The sequence below is a fragment of the Dermacentor silvarum genome, chromosome 1 (assembly GCF_013339745.2).
Source record: "Dermacentor silvarum isolate Dsil-2018 chromosome 1, BIME_Dsil_1.4, whole genome shotgun sequence".
Lineage (NCBI taxonomy): Eukaryota > Metazoa > Arthropoda > Arachnida > Ixodida > Ixodidae > Dermacentor > Dermacentor silvarum.
This window is the reverse complement of record NC_051154.1, coordinates 391,175,641-391,193,079: the sequence shown is the minus strand read 5'-3', so window position 1 is coordinate 391,193,079 and position 17,439 is coordinate 391,175,641. Positions and strand designations below refer to the sequence as shown.

Below are 17,439 nucleotides of genomic sequence, written 5' to 3'. Positions count from 1 at the left end.
TAAGGAAACACCAGGGCAGGCAGTTGCAAGAAAAGAAATTCAGTGCTCTAAGAAAAATGCGGCCACTCAAACCATGAAAGTAATACTTGTCTTCTTACAACTACACTGAACCTAAACATGCTGTTTTGGGCAAGGGAACAAACATCAACACTGGTGCCCTGCCTGACTCTATGAGAGTCATCTGCGCCGTGAATGGTGCCGTCAGTGCACTTCCTTCCGAAGATGAGGCCTGCACCTGCACTGTCAGTGTGCTGTACAAATTTCAGAAGCACATCCCACAAGCTTGTCTGCCTAGCAAAGAAGCTGTGTGGGGCTCCAAAACCCATAGAACCAACGAACACAAACCCAAACCTCGTCCTTTCAACTCTCGCTTTATATTGCTGTGCAAGCAGTAAAATTGGATGGTGTTAGTAGTGTTCTGTCCTGTCACCTCCTTGCCTTTCCTATGAATTTTATGCTAAATAAGGCTTTTTCTTGGTGAAAGAGTGCTAGTTTAAGGCATAAACCAGCTCCATGGCAGTTTGCAATTAAGGAATGTAAACATTTGCTGAAAATAGGTCCACAAAGAATATTTCAAAAAGAGCACTTAAAAAAAAACATGTGTGTCTATCACCAAGGCCAACCCTTGTGTCTTCTATCTCAACATATTTCTCAAAACTCAAGCTCAAAACTGATATCCAGGTGCAAGCTCTCCATATCATATTACCTTGTCAATGAAGAAGCAAAGCACGCTGGTGCCTGGATGTTGTGGGACCAACTCAGGCGTGGAGATCAGCACTGATCAGCAACACAGCACAGTCTGCTTACACTTTCTCTGCAGGCCCAGCCATACCTGCATTAATACAAGTGGGCTTAGTGTCACGTGAGTATAATATAAAAAGTGACACCGTGAACAAATCAATCCTTGTTCGGTATACATATGAAAAAATGTAGATATTCTCCATGTAGCAAGCTTCACTTTGAGTAACAACTCCTGCACTATAAGAAAAATATGATGCATGAGCCATCTACGCAAGAAAATTAATTGAAGATCCCTTTTTTTGCCTCCCTCCTCCTCCTTGTGTATAGGTGGCAGTCAGGTTAAGTAAAGTAGGCCAGACAGCCACATAGTGTAAGCAAAGGTGGTCACTTGGTGGGCCAATTATGATACCATAGCATGACATGCATTCTGCAGGCACTGCAATGTTAAAGCACCCATAAGCCTAGCAGCATTACCCAATAGGGCTAACCAATAAGTGTCCCCAGCAGCATAACTCAGCATGTCTACCAGGAGGCTTTCATTACACTTTGACAACTATCCTCCTACGGCTTGAGCCCAATTTTTGTCAACAGAAGACAAGCTTTAAGCATCTGCACAAGGGCACTTTAAATAGTACCACAATAGCTTCCTACCTAATCCCACCTTTAAAATGACATTGGTAAGTTCAGTACCATGTGTAGAACCAATCAAATTGTTCTGCAATCAAGTAAGCATTCCCTTTTCATACACGCAAATATCAGCAACACTACTACTGCCATATGGCATTTTGTAGACAAAAACACCAAGCGCAAGAGCTGAAGCTTGGGCAAGTTGGTAACAGTTCATTTTGATGGTGTTCATGGCACACACATGCCAAAAGAATAAGCGACAGACAGAGAGTGAAAAATAACTGTCCTCTTTCACACTCTGTGTGTCCCTTAGTGCCTTGGAATGTGTGAGCTGTGAATGCCACCATCTGCCTGTCCCTTTTCTCCTTAGAAAGTGTGCACTGTGAATAGCATGGAAAGGAACATAAGAGACCAGATAATGCTACAATAGATAAAAGAAAACATGCTCTCTGATGCAACATGTCTTTAAGCAACTTAATTTTCAACCAACATCCTAAGCCTGCCGCGCTTAAAAAACTCACTGAAGTTGCTGTGTAAGACAACAGCTTGCTTTTACAAAAAATAGAGTTAGACTTATTCTATTATTTTTGCAAACTGGTGCTTCAGTACTGTGAAAAGGCGGTATTATTGAAAACCAGCTTTTTTGTGTAATAAAAAAGCCTAGTCAGCTACAGAGATCAGGCTTGATATAAATTTGCCAGTGAACACGGTAAATCAATATTTCCATGACTGTTGAGGTAAAAAGAATCGTTGACAAATTCCCAACACACTATGCATGTTTTGGAGAAGACAGTGCTTTTCTACTGCAAGCATTTAACATAGCCCCAGTGAATACAGTATGATATAACTTATTGCAGGACATTTGAAACAGATCCTCTTTATGGCTTCTTAGGGACTTGGGTAATGAAGAGTAAGTGCAGTGACGTCTCTGAGCACCTCAAAGACAATACTGGTGATTACATGGCAACACAACTGCTGACATGCAAGATAACTTTCGGGCAGTGTTGTCTCATGCCACATCAATCAGACAAAACTTTAAAGGGACACTTAAGGGAAAAATAATTATTTCAGATGCATTATTGAATTTCTCTTCCGCAAACCCAGAAAGACTGCAGTTATCCAAAAGTAGAGGCTTGATAAGCTAGAAAATACACAAGAACGATATACAGGTGGTGAAACTACAATAAAGTTCCCACACCTGCTGGCTGTCTGCTAAGGCCTAGTTCATTTGTTTTTGGCAAAAATTGACTATATTGCATTCTAAAAGAGGCAAGAACTGAACTTAGCAATTTTGGAGCAAGTGTACTGAACCGCAACCGCCAAAATATACGAAAATACTCTGGAATGCATGATGACCTCCAACGTACGATGTTTCGCCACAAAATTTGGCAGGAAATGCCACTTTAACCTTCATTTTCTTTTTGCAATAAATAACCTCTCATCACAAAACTAACACAAAAAGAAAGAATACATGATGCGTCTAAACTGTCTCCAAACAAAAAAATGTGTCCGGAGTCATTTTGTACACATTCAAACCACTTATTTTTGGCCTTGCTTAAAGTGCCTTTGTATGTCATGCAACATGAAACTGAAAAACAGGATTCACTGTAAAGGGAGAAATGAATGGGGCTCGCCTAGCGTAACGTATCTGCACAGGCTTAAGAGAAGTGCGACTCCATGGTCTAAATGAAAAAATAAAAATAAAATCACACTTTGGGCAGGTCTCAGGTTATAGTACTACTCAAAATCTTGACAAGTGCTTATTCAGTCTGTACTTATCCCAAAAGCTTGGTAATGACATACGCCCCTTTTGCACTAATGGTGTCTGCGCCAAAGGGGCTAAGGCTAAATCTTAGGTAGCCACACACATTTTAACAGTGAAATTCAAGTGCATTATGACTTTTGTCTGCCACTTTTAATAACATGTAACGGTCGATATAGCACATTATGATCTAATTATTGTAGGTCAGCATGGCCTCAGCACGGCGTGCCTAAAAACTTTTGTTAGGTGAGAAAGTATTGTTTCTGGTACTCTTTCGGGAAGCAGCCTATGCCTTATTCAGCACAAAAACCTTGTTTCCCTGGGAATGTCAGACAATCGCATATTTCAAATTGACCATTTGAAATGCACACAAAGTACAGCATGGTTTTGAGGGTCCCACTAACTATTGAAACGCACAACATCCAAGTTCAGCAGTCAACATCATAACTAAGCTTGTAGAAGTGCATATTAGCAAGTTGACAGAATAATAAGGAGAAAGTGAGAGAGATGGTCCCAACTATAAGAGAAGCAATAGCAGAGTTCAAGCTCCCTCCCATGTCAAATGCGGAAGGACAAAGCATACCCAGCTTTCGGTTACACTCTCACCTGCGACCACTGCACCAGGCTGACTGACATGCGTAACCAGCAGTTTGTGATACCACATTATCAAACCTGCAATTTATGGGACATCAGAGATCAGCTTCAAGCTTGATGCTATGCTGCTCTAGGGATGTATTATGAACTGACTACATTTAAATGTTATGCTTCATGGTTTGTTGCAAGCTTCAGGAATTTACTTATTCATTTATAAACATACCTCATAGGCTCCAGCTGGAGTACTGCATAAGGTGGTAGGTAGAACATTGTGAGCCAAATAAAGAACATACAATAAAACAAGTAAAAAAAAAGAATTAAATACTCTTTCACACTGTGGTTTCTTATCTGGCAGCTAGCTTATAAAAGTGAACAGAAACGTGTTCATGCTGGTAGTGCTTTAGAAGAATAAATAATAAGAGGTTAAACAGAAAATTCAAAGACTTTCAAGCCACCTTTCGTGGTTTTTTCTTTCAACATCCCTTTAGGAATGGGAATCAATGAACAGCCGCACCCCCCCCCCCCAAAAAAAAGAGAAAAAAAAAGTGTAATACATGATTTTTGACTACTTAGAGAAATAAATCTAGGAACACAGAATCTGCGCAGGCATGTATGTAAGGAATTAAGTGCAGTAATATATGCAATAACTTGCAATGCCCTTCTGCTTTCGTCGGGCAACTCATAACAAGACATAAAAGGATATGCGTGCCTCAAAACACAGTTCCTAAAAAAAAATACGTCACTATACAGTCAGTAAGTAGCATATCATGCATATCTACTCAAGCCCCCAATTATACTTGACTCAGAGGAGGCTACTTAGGTATATTGATTAAACTGAAGGTAGGCGATATTTTAAAATATACAGTTCAAGTAGTACTCGAATATTATGTCGACACTGGAAGTTATGAATATGGCATCTAAAGCAAAAGTGTTGTACGTTATGCCAAACCTGCCAGCCTGTGAACTTTATGTTTTGCAAAAATCCTAGACACAATGCTGTCTTGGAAAGTCAGCATGTATTTTCTTAAAGTTTTCTCTCAGCACCTACATTGTTCAATAGAGACACATTATTAACCATTAACTTGGAACAGCAGAAACTGACAACATTGTTTTTAGACCAGTGTGCTTTTTTCAGTGCTTTTGCTGTTGCCGATTTAGCCGGCTTTACGAACTTATCTCAATAAGCTCGTCTAATACGGTTGTCATACAGTGCACTTTTCATTGCGATCAAGCCCAATCCGGATCGAATTTCTCACTTGTGATTGGCTCTTTTGTGCAAGCTGCGCGAGGAAGCCAATTGCAGTAGCTAATTTTGATCTGAATCGGGCTTGGTAGGAAGGGCCCCTCCGGTATACTCGTTAGGGACTTTGCATTGCTAATAAAGCAGCACAAGTGCCATCACAATTTATTGTTTTAGATGCAGTTTTGCAATCTCATACCACCCCATTTTTCAAGATTCTTACAACATATTCCCAATAGAATTTCATTCTCATAACTCAATGCAACAATAGTAAAATTGTAGAACGAGTCCAAATTCGTAAATCTCACCAAAAGATTCAGGACCGATGGCACGTATGAATTATACCCCAGTCACACGGACATGCCGAAGGTCCTTTGAAGTTAAGCAGCATAGAGCTTTCAAATGAACATTAGTTCAAGGGATATGTATCAGTGCTACACGGTCGCCAGGTGGTCTCCGCTGAAGCTTTTGACAGAAACCGCAACGTATTCTAAAACGCAAAAGTGACGAGAAAAAAAAAGCACGAGGACACTTCGATGCGTAGCAGCCGATAACCAAATCGCACATGGCACCCATTTTGCTCACGAGGGTTGCAATGTGTGCTTGTTGGTAACGCATCTTGGAGGGTTAACAGTAGCGCGATGAAAAGTACGAACTGGACTTCGATAACAAACACTGTTGGAAGTTAGCGCCGTGTGTGTCTTCTTTTGTTCTGGCTTTTAATCGCGCTACCGTAAACCCTCCAAGACCCATTTTGCGTCGGTGTTGCCGATTCTGACAGGCCGTGCCGGCGCTGTTGTACCGGCACATTCATCATTGATACTGCGGGTGTCACAAAAGTTTTGTGCTTATAAACTTCTATATAGTTAAACTTGTTTTTAACAGGTAAAAATTTAACTTTAGTATTTATACAGAATTTTGTTTTCCTCTGTCGGACGCCCTCTAGGCTCAAAAGTATTCCTTTGAGATTTCAAAGGACAAACGCGGACTCCCTTGACTCAAAGCTCCCTGTGACAAGCGCCCATGTGACAGCGCGCGTCTTCCCTTGAAGTAAAGGATCTTTGATTCAAAGGACTTTGAAAGTGCCCGTGTGACTGGGGTATTATACCAACAGAACCTAGAACTCATAAGTGGCAGTGACTGTTTTGTACACACCTTGTCAAAGCAAGCAGATCAGATTCCTTGTCGGGCTGCTCAGACTGCATTTTGCCACAGGCTCCCATGTGGTGCAGAGATGCCTCCGTCTCACGAAATCGTGACATCCCTAAACAATAAGAAATATTCAGTTTATTGCAATCACTGCTGAAACAGCAAACTTGTGATTTAACAACACCGCGTTAAATTGTGAAAAGACCTCAGCCAGCTACATGGTTGTGCAAATATCTCATTCTGACATCACGGGCAGTTATTTAACCTGTCAAATGGACGAAGACATACAGAACGCTCAACACAAGAAACACAGGTTGTCTTGACCATATATAAGCAGAAAAATTTGCATACAAGCTAAAATGTGCTCATGAGTCAGACAGAGCAATCCGGTGCCGTCTCGCGCAACATAGCTGTGAAGACAACACGTCAACGTACTTCACCACATATACCATTTCTTGCTGAGAAATTACGTACAGAAGCAGTGACATTCGCGGCATCAATTTTTGTGCCCGTTCAGACTAAACGATACTCGGCGCTAGTGTATTTCATAACAGAAAGCAAAGAAACAATATATGAAGCTCTTGGCAACATCCTATACTTGTTTGAGGGTAATTTTCATAAAACGTTTTGCTAAATGTGTACTACGGCATTAATAACAAACATTAGGAAATCACTTTTATAATTTTTGTCGCTGTACTAATCATTTTGTGCTCCGCCTAACAAGGCACACTACACGAACTTTATAAAAATGCGCCAAGCGCCGGACTTACCTTTCGAGACATACTCGGCAAACGCTCCTTCGTGTCAGGTCCGGCGGCATCGACTGCACGAACTGTCCTTCCGGCATAAACACTGTTAAATTGCGGATGAACGTAATAGTACAATTTCCAACACATTCTTCCGTGCACTGTGAACCGCTGCGAGATCGGCGAGAGTACCAGAGGCTGCTAATGAGCCGGGAACAAAGAGCACGAATGGACCGAACTACGATGACCAACAACGCCGCACCGCACGAAAGATACAGCTAGCTAGCAGCGTTGCACAGGCCCAGGGGCTTAGCGATCGCTGATGCGCACAAAAAAGAGCACATTTTCTCTCGGCAAAGCGTAAATATGATTAAACTACCACATCGACCGTCCGCAAGGAAAATATTCATGCTGCGCTCACATACCGACAGCCCAACGTTTCTAGACTGGTAACATTTTGACAGCCGAACACGGGAAAATGATGTCATTTCGTCAAGATAGAGCCACCGGAAGCTTTGCAAGAGCCGGATAAACGTCATGGCGGCCATATTGTTTACATCGTCGTCTACCGTTTTGTCGTCTCAGGCAACGTTGGTCTCTGGCTCCTCGGCACCACTGTATCGGCACGGTGCTCCATGGTAATTGTGATCGCATGGATGGTGGCGGCTGGTATTCACATGTTATGCGAGTGATGCGGCGTGTTTCAACAACGTTTCTTTCAACATCGAGGACAGCAACCTGCGGAGCAGCCGTATCAACCAGTCAGGGCCGTTAAATCGCAGCATATCGTGGTTTGGTTTGTGAATGTTTGTGAATTCAACAAGGTGTCCGTGTTTTAATGCGGCGTTATCGACGACGCATTTGGTGTCGAGTGGCGTCGTCGACGCACTTTGTTCTGGCTTGTGTGCCGTTTTGCGGATGTGTATAGTTCATGAAGAGTGCCGTCTGTGCATCGGACGCTGCTGCCTCGCCGGCTCGATTTGCCAACGCGCGAGAACGTCCGCACTGTCTGTCGCGAGTGCTTTCGGACACTGCTTGTGTTCTGTGTGTGTGTGTGTGTGCGTGTGCGCGTGCGTGCGTGCGCGCGCGCGTCTGATATGCGTCGTTATTGTGTCAGCGATTTGCAAAAGTGTTTTTTATTTTGTTTCCGGCGTGCGCGAACGCCAGGATATGCTGCATGTTCGTCATTTAACGACCCTGCTTGAATGTAGGGACGTTTCGAGGTCAGCTTTTAACGAATCGCAAAGCGTTGCCTTGCTCTGAACCATCACAGCACGAACTACTTAGTTATTTCTCCGTTAATTTCAAATTCAGTTTTGTGTAGTATATACACAGATAATGCTCCGTTGCCACGCTAAACTCGTATTTGCCGCTGTTGAGAGGCAAATACGAGGTTTTTTTACTACGTCAAGCTCTCTCAGCATACAGTGCACAAGTTGTGAAAGACTTAGTGCAAATAATTTTTCAAGCAGCAATTGGGCAAAATGTGGTGATCGTATGACAGCATTAGTGATTGATGGTTATGTAATTTCGTTATTTTTTTCTGTCAAAGTGCGATAGATTTTGGCTGCTATTTTGGCTATTTATTTACACTGAGTTTGTGGTTCTTTTTATTTTTTACGTGTGGGCATGCATGGCCAGTTTATGCCTGCCTGCTACAGTTTGGCATAAACAGGCACTAACAACCTCTTAAAATATGGGCAATAAAAAGTGACTAGCAGATTTGATAGTCTTGTGGGGGCTGTGACATAATTATTAACGCGAACAAGACTAACGGAAAAAAGTGGGATACGAGAGAGGGCTCTGTCCTGTCCCACCTTCTTTTTCGGTGTTCGCACTAGTCACAGCAACTGCATCAACACCAACTAACCCAACTTTCTTCGTGAATTACTCGTCTTGTGGGGGGGCACACTTAGCTCTTTGGAAAATGTGCAGCTTGAAATTTCTGCATTGCTACCTCTGACTGACAGCTCTGACACAAGCAATATGATTACGCTATGACAAAGCGCATGCATCTTCTGTTACTGATCAAACTGCATGCAATAAAATCATTTGCCAACTCGTCCGTGTTGGATGTGTTTTCAGTGAGCTATAATCACATTGCCAGCTTCTTTTATTCTGCATAAAAACAAACCTATAGCATTTTTTTTTCCGAAACTGTGAAGGTACTCAACCCTATATTGCATTAAAAGCTTCGGGTGATCCACTCTGAACAAGGGACGTACTCTCAGACAACAGCTTTTGGCTATATCACTGTCTGTGCGCGCTTATTGGCTGGTTGAGCAATGCGTCACACGAAGGCAATAGTATTGCCATAATTGATTATCCCAGAATATGTCCCCAAGTGAAAATCATTGCATCATTAGGACTGACATGAGCTTTGATGGAGATGTGTGTGTCCATTATATGAAATTGAAGAAATTCAACACTGGCGCTCTTATTCATTCTGCAGTTTATGCTGCCATATGTGGCACAATGGTTCGACGTCGTCATACAGCACATTGATTATGTCCTTGCATGTGCTACAAACGATTCATCATAAAATCTTGCTGTCATTCACGAGCTTTTGTATACACTACGACTTAGGTGCATGCACTTTGTATGCAATTCGTAGTCATCGGCCAAGATCTCGTTGCTCATATGACTACAGTGCGTACACATCACACGCTATCTCGCACACCTCGTACAGAATCTCGTTAGGTTGGCGCAACACATCGCACACATCTCGCACATGCGTACATCTCGCACATGCATTCGCGTAGCACCTCGCATAGATCTCGCACACTTCGTGAAGTCTACGCAGCTCATGCGTACAGATCTCGCACATTTTCTACGATATCTCGTTGAAAGTGCGTAGCACATCGCACACTTCTCGTCAAATCTGTGCGATATGCATACATCTCGCACATTTCTCGCACAATTCGCGTACAAATTTTTCAATAGGGTTGTTTAATAAATTTTGTAGCAGCGTCAATAATAAAACCAGTTAGATATGCTACGGCGTCGTCTACGTTAAGAGCAACAATGTCATCACGGCCCAAGTGTGTTAGCTCTCGGAACAGTTCCCAGTTCACCGAGTCCAGGTTCCATCGAGGAGATGGTGACAAGCATCCATCCATCTCGTTTCGTTGAGTTCAACATAATTGGGAAGTGGTCGCTTCCATGGGGGTTCTTGAGAACGGACCACTCCAGGTATGGCATTAGTGTGCTCGACACTATGCTTAAGTCTATGAACGAGTATGTGTTAGGTGTAATACTGTAGTACGTAGGTTCTTTCTTGTTCAATAAACATTCACCTGAAGAAAACAGAAAATTTTCTATAAGGCACCCTCGCGCATCGCAACGAGAGTCGCCCCACAGCGGGCTATGAGCGTTAAGATCACCAGGGACTATGTATGGCGGAGGAAGTTCGTCGATGAAGCTCTGAAATTCTGATCTGGAAAGCTGATAGGAAGGGGGGATGTAGATGGAGCTAATTGTGACTTGTTTACCAACCAACATTGCTCGGACAGCAACTGCCTCAAGGGACGTTCGGAGGTTTAATTGCTGACATGCAACGCCCTCATAGACCATTACGGCCACACCCCCTGACGAGGCGAGAGCGTCGTCGCGGTCTTTGCGGAAAGTGACATATTGCCTTAAAAGTTTGTCTGTGTTAATTTTAGGTGTGTTTCTTGTACACACATCACCTTTGGACTGAATTTGCGGAGGAGTTCTTTAACATCGTCAAGATTACGTAGAAGTCCTCACACGTTCCATTGTAATACTTGGGTATCCATAATGGAAAAGAAGTTAGTGATGTGTGTACAGAAAGATAGAAGTTAGTTCACGAGACCTTTCCAGGCACCGTGATGCGTGGTTTTCCTTTCTTCCCGGTGCGCTCCAGGTAGCTGCACCGTTCTTTGGGCGTCTGAGACGCCGGTGTTTTACTTGTATCCATCACCTCGTCTGAGGCGGTGGATAGTGCCCGCTCAGCGGGGACGTTTGCGGGGGTTTCGGGCCTATCTGCACGGGCAGTGGCCCTGGGTCCGGCAGGCCCGCAGGTCTGCTGACCCTCCTTGGCAGGGGGCGGAACAGCGCTGGCTGCTCCAGCGGGGGGCCTGATGGCGTGACCGCCGTCACACTCCGTGTGACTTGGGTAGCCGCCGAAAGATGTGGCGCTGCCCCCCGGTGCGCTACCTCGGTGTATGAAGGACTGTACTGATTGTAGATTGAGAAACGCTTACGTGCCTCAGGGAAAGATAGGTTCAGTTTAACTTTCAGTTCTCTAATTTGTTTCACTTTTTTCCACGAGGGGAACGATCGCGAGTAGGCGGGGTGATCTCCTTCACAGTTGGCACAGAGGGTTGCTGAAGTGCAAATGTCAGAGGCGTGTTCATTTGAACTACACTTAGCACAAGTAGCGCGAACGCGGCAGTTTTGCGACCCATGCCCAAAACGCTGACATTTGAAGCATGGACGCGGATTTGGGATGTATGGCCTGACACGAAGCTTGCAGTGGCCGGTTTCAATTGATTCTGGTAGATTGCTAGTTTCGAAAGTAATGATAATGTGCTTGGTAGGTATTTGCTTGTCATCTCGCCTTAGTGCTATCCTCTGCACCTTGACTACGTTCTGGTCTTGCCATCCTTCAAGTAGTTCGCTTTCACTTAGTTCAAGGAGATCATCTTCCGAGACGACACTTTGCACTGTGTTCATCGACCTGTGGGGGCCCACAGACACGAGATGTCTCCAAACGCCACAAGTTTCGAAAGCTTGTCGTGCTGTGGTTTGTCGCGAACTTCTAGAAGAAGATCGCAGCTTCCCATCTTGGTTACTTTATAACCTGGGCCTATTGCTTCAGTGAGACATTTGACTAAAACAAATGGCGAGATCATTCGGACTGTCCCAGTTTCGTGCTGGCTGTGTATAGCGTGATACTACGGGAAAGAAGGCTGCGGTTTCATAAAGAAATTAAAACTTTCATAAGTGCGCCCCCTTTTCAGGGAGCGATCAGGTAGGGCGGGAAAAGCATTTGCCATGTAAAAATGGAAAATTCGGCGGCGATGGTAGCCGCCCACCACCGAGCCCAACAAGGGGGCGCTACAAACTTAGAATACTTGCAGACGCCAGCCATGCATCGCCGCTATAACCTAATATAAAATACCTAAGGTTGGATAGCTACACCAGGTTAACCCTCGCCGCCCAGAAATTCGGAATTGAGAAGTGACTAGAACACAGGACAGTTGGAAAAGTGAGAGAGAAAGACAAAAGATTGAAGAGGGGGACAGGAAAAGGCGACTGCCGATTTCCTCCAGGTGGGTCAGTCTGGAGGTGCCGTCTATGTGATGCAGAGGCCGAAGAGGTGCGTTGCCTCCGCCGGGGGGCCTTAAAGGTCCAAACACCCGGCATCAGCTCAACCCCTAGGATGCCCTTTTCCCCAGACACGGCTAAGCCTCGCACAGCTACACGCGGGAGGGTCCAACCCTCGTGTGCTCGGGTTCGTGGTGTCGCAACAAACCAAACGCCTGCTTACGCAGACGCCCCTGCGGGTATACGCGGTTTATAGTAAAGTAGTAAATATAGTAGATAATGGTAAAATTGCAATAGCAATAGTAAAATAATAAGTAAAATAGTAAAAGCAGCAATTAATAGTAAAGCCTCGTTAATTAGACCCCCGCTATTTATGAAAATTGGATAAATAGGACTCGTCCTCGGGCCCCAGCAGGCGTATGCATTATTTAATGCAATCAAACTCTCGTTAATTCAGACGTATTTGGAAGCACCTCGGTTAATTTGGACAACTGTCTCAACTCGGCGAACGCGGAGCGCCGCAAGTGTACGACGCAAGAGAGCAAGAAGGGTGCTAGCGTCCAACTGGAACTAGAGTTACTGTATACGTTACCTACGGGAGCAGAGTTGCGCATAGCTCCGCCATTTGTCCCGCCGACGCATCCGTATTAAGCAGAAAAGCCACTCATCTTGAATGCAGAATACGGCGCGGCTCAGCTGCCGAGTGTGCTTGCTTCTTCATGCCGCGAAGGCCAGGTGGCGGGGCGGGCATCAGGGCAGGCCATAGAAACTATGGTGCAGGCGCAGCCGGGAAGTTGGCTTTCCCTCAAGAGGAGGCTTTTTGCGCATGTGACCATATTTGGCGAATAGGGGCGCGATTGCCGCGTTCAATCAGATGCGCAACTCTGCCCCCCAAGGGGAGCATATACAGCAACTCTAACTGGAACGAAGAGGCGCAGTCCGCATCACCTTAGGATCATAGGCAATGAGTAAACCTTCCAGATCGTCGCTTTTATTTACAATGCTTCTAGCGTTGACATTCATTAAGGATAAAGCTATTCCGTTGTGAGAAACTATTGGCTGTGGTTGGGGGTTGTTTGGATTGCACTGTTGGGTGCAGTCATCCCAAGAGCGTGGTCATTGACGAGTAGACTGAACAAGTTCGTTCCGCGCCTCATTCCAAAAGTAAAGGGTTCCACTGATTCTAACCTTGTCGAAAACAAGGGTGACCTTAACAAGGTGACCTGTTTACTTTGGTACTTGCCCAAAGCTTCTTATGGATAGACTGCATCCTAGGCGAAAAGTCCTCCGAAATACTGAATTCCGTATCTCGCAATTTACCACAGTTCTTCAAAATCCTAAATTTGTCTCTCCCATCAAGTAGTTTGAGAATCACTGGACGACACTTATTCTCTGTTGGCCTACGGATTCTGTGTGTTCGTTCAATATCCACGTTGGGCAGCTTCAGCAGCTCCTCAAGGATATCTTTCGATACTGTCCCCTCAAGAGAGGGAATTCGCTCCCTCAAGAGAGGGAATTCGCCTTGAATGTTGCAGATTATAATGCAGAAAATAGATCACCACCGTCACCGCATTGGAAATACAGTGGTTTAAATAACTTCTTTTCAGACCACACAATTTGCCAAGCTGTATCAGAACCAAATTAATTTTCCCCAGAAACATTTTTTCAAGAGCATTAAGATGAATGCTGCAGCATGAAAAACTATGATCAATCATGTCAAGTCTGCATTACACTTTTCAAGGAACATAAGGTGCTGATAAGACAATAAACAGTAGGCACTGGCATCAATCTTTGTTTCGCATTTCTTTTTGCTGTGTCAACGCTACTCATCCAGATAACTTTCTGATATACAGTAAAGAATGTCATAATTCAGGTAACTGTTCACTTACTCTTCACAGCAGCCACTTTCTCTGGTGTTGCCGGAAGCTTACCGGCTGAATCCCAACTGTGCGGCAGGCCTGCCCAGTCAGGCTTCTTTCACCAGCTTCTGCTGGTGTCCACAGGTCCACATCTATTGCACACTTGGCATCTGATGTACACTTTAAATATACTGCCACTTTTATAAGGCATCACAAAGCCTATACCAATATGCACCTGCAATAGATATGAAGTGTTATTTCTTTGACCCATAGTCGTAACACTGAAGCACATTTGTATAAAAATATTTTGTAGGTTAGGTCCTTCAATTTCTGATAAAACCCCATGCCCTTTTTTGTGCTGATGACAAGTTTCACAGTTCAAACTAACACATTCTCAAGATGTAGCTGTAACTGCAGAATTACTCACCCAACATACACATTCTCTTGTATACCTCAATAGCTTTGGACATGGAAGCACTTGAAATGCTAGTATAGTGTGTACAGGCGAGGTCAATATAAGGCGTATGAACACACCAAGACATATTGCTAACATTCAAGAACAACCTTTATTTCCAGGTACCCCATCTTGTACTTCGGCTTGTGCGTCAGAGAACACATGTATAAGTGCAATCATTAGTACAACAGCAAACAATTGCAAAAAAATACCGACACTTGCACGGCAATCTGAGCTCATATGCAGGAATTCTGAATTTTTTGACAACACAAAATATTTGCTAATACATACGTGACCAGCCCTGACAATCCACTCACTTATATTCTGTTGAGTCAACTCACACCCATTTCTACCAAGAATTTGGTACTTTCAAAACAGGAACGGCAGCCACATTTAAGAATTGAAGGAACAACAAACCATTTGGTGCCGTTATCTTCACTTTGTTACTGTGCTCACGCAGCCTCATTCGCACATCTGCCTGTTTAGCCTATGTAGCTTCTTCAACAGAATAATCCAATGTGATATATAATGCATGCTCTGCATTTGACAGCACTTTACCGTTTTTTTTTTACATTTTACACTTTTGGTATTCCTCGTAAACGCTACCTAGTTTGGTGCAGAATAGACAAAGTTGATGTCTGCTTGCTGTGCTTTTTAAGTTGTCTGAAAGGCTGTGATATACGGTCCTGCAGCAACCTTTATCTTGTTAATGCTGGCACCCCGTGCCATTCAGCACACATCTGCCTCTGCAGTGACTGTTTGAGCAGGCCTTCTGCAACGAGCACCAGGAACTGACTTGGGTAACCAACCTCGTGAAAGTTTGTCGCCTGCAACCTAAAGGTTGCGTTCATTAGTTGATGGCATGACTTTCTTTTGCACCATTAATGTAGTCAATTGCAGTGCATGTGTTGTACATTCTATTCCAGTAAGCTGTAGAAGAAGCTATATAGGCCAAAGGTGCTAGACTATGTGACCACAGTAAAAAAAGTAAAAAAAAACTGACACCAGATAGCGCTTTTTGTCCCTTCATTGCTTCAATGTAGCTGCCATCCCCATTCTGAATGTGCTCTTATTCAATGCTGAAATGGGTCGAGTTGACTGACCAGATTACAGATAAGTGGAGTTTTAGGATTGGTGATCCGTGCGTTGGTAAACACTTCAGTAAATGGCAAATAAAAAAAATTGAATTCCTTCATATGTGGACAGGTGGCACTACAGTTACAAGTTTTTATCGATACATACCATCGCTTCGTTTTGACCAGCTTATTGAAACCACACTGACACACTTGTCTATGACTTGTTATCCAGTGCACCTCTAAACTTCTTTTTTGGTTTTTGCATTTTTCAGAAACCTGGTGCTACTAAACAGTGGAGTGCATGTGCATTTATTACAAGAGCTGCTAAAGGGCTAGCGAAACTAGGGAATGTTAAAGACAGAGCGAGACAGCTCAAAAACAATGTAAAAATGGGTATGGTAGCCATTCAGCTGCCCTTTAATAAATGGGCTTGTCGTCCACTGTTTAATAGCACCAGGTTCCTGAAGAATCCCAAAGCGAAACAAATTAATTTTAACGATGTATTGTATAGCAAGAACCAAAGGCGTGTGCCAGGACGGCATAACTTTGTCTATGAAAAAGATGTTATTTCAGGTTAACACTTGTATCTGTAGTGCCTTCTGTGAGCATGCCAGACAATACGGCTGGTTTTCTTCATTGCTTTTGACATTATCATAAGCGGTCAGTGTTTGTTCTAAAAAAAGTTGTGATGCAAAAACCACAATTTAGTTCTCTTCGCACGTGTCAATGATTACATTAACAAAAACAAATTATATTTGGACTGGCTGGTATAAATTCATGGTACCATGGCACCAAGCTGAACACAAGAGGAATATCTTCGTGAGTTCCACTTCTCATGCAAAAAACAATGAAAGATTGCAGGTGTTGGCGCACAGGCATTTTATGCCTCACAAAGGATCAACTTTCTGTGTGCCTGCCAGTGAAACCTTCATTTATACTACAACTATCAATAGTCTAGCATTTATTTGAGATGCCAACGAATAGTTAAGAGACTGACAATGCCACGGGATAATGTACAGCCATATGTAACACTCAAAGCAACAACAGCGAAAAACAGTGTGAGCCACACCTACTTCTAGCTTTGCAATAAGTAGCAATTTCATTGACTCTTGGAAAAGCATACATTATATCTACTGTACAGGACAATGAGGCACACATAACAGATGGAAGTTACTGACAAAAGCGTATGCACACTTTATTTCTTGAGTTTACTCAGTTATAGCATAAATTGAAATGTGAAAAGGAATATTTGTTACGCATAATAACATGGATGTGCAACACGTAATCACACTGTAGCTGGTTTCGAAGCATGTGTTCAAGTGCATGTTTCGGAGTCTAAATTAGACCGCTGTTAAAAGTGCAGCTAAACCAGGAAATGAACCACTTTCAAGTAGTTTCAGAATTGGTTGCATTTGAATTCTTATGGTAGATATATTCTGTATATTCAGTAATTTTTTCATTCCAAATTAGTACTTGTGCCTGTCGCCTTGTTTCAAGAAAATTTTTAAACTGCGCGAAGACAAGGCATGAACAGAAAGAAACATTGAAGCTCACACACGTTTCTGTTCATGTTGTGTCTTCTTTGCGCAGTATAAAAATGTTTGCTGAATCTATGAACCGACTAGCCCAACAACATGCCTTACTTTCCTTGTTCATGCATCACAGTTGCAATTCATTCAGCCCGACCACACGAGATGTCACACTGAAATTACAGAAATCTATTTTACGACAACGATAATGACAAAACGATTTAATAAGAAAGCCTAGAATTACCTACTTATATGTCTCTTCACTTAGCCATAGGTCAGTGCTGCTCACAGATATTAATCACCAGCGTCATCTGCAGAGGAAGAGGCTGAAAAAAAAAAAAACAGGTTTCGTGAAAGTACAGAAATACAG

At 43.3% G+C, this 17,439-nt stretch overlaps 1 protein-coding gene and 1 long non-coding RNA gene across 2 annotated transcripts in view; both read right to left on the bottom strand.

The window, feature by feature from the left end:
• LOC119446365 (isocitrate dehydrogenase [NADP] cytoplasmic-like) overlaps nt 1-17,439 on the bottom strand; it is a 342,750-nt gene that overhangs the window by 253,438 nt on the left and 71,873 nt on the right. The window lies entirely within an intron of this gene.
• LOC125942478 (uncharacterized) lies at nt 720-7,350 on the bottom strand. The gene is made up of 3 exons (XR_007465139.1): nt 6,884-7,350; nt 6,120-6,228; nt 720-832 (listed from the first exon to the last, which is right to left on the bottom strand). It is a non-coding gene; the product is annotated as an uncharacterized LOC125942478 (long non-coding RNA).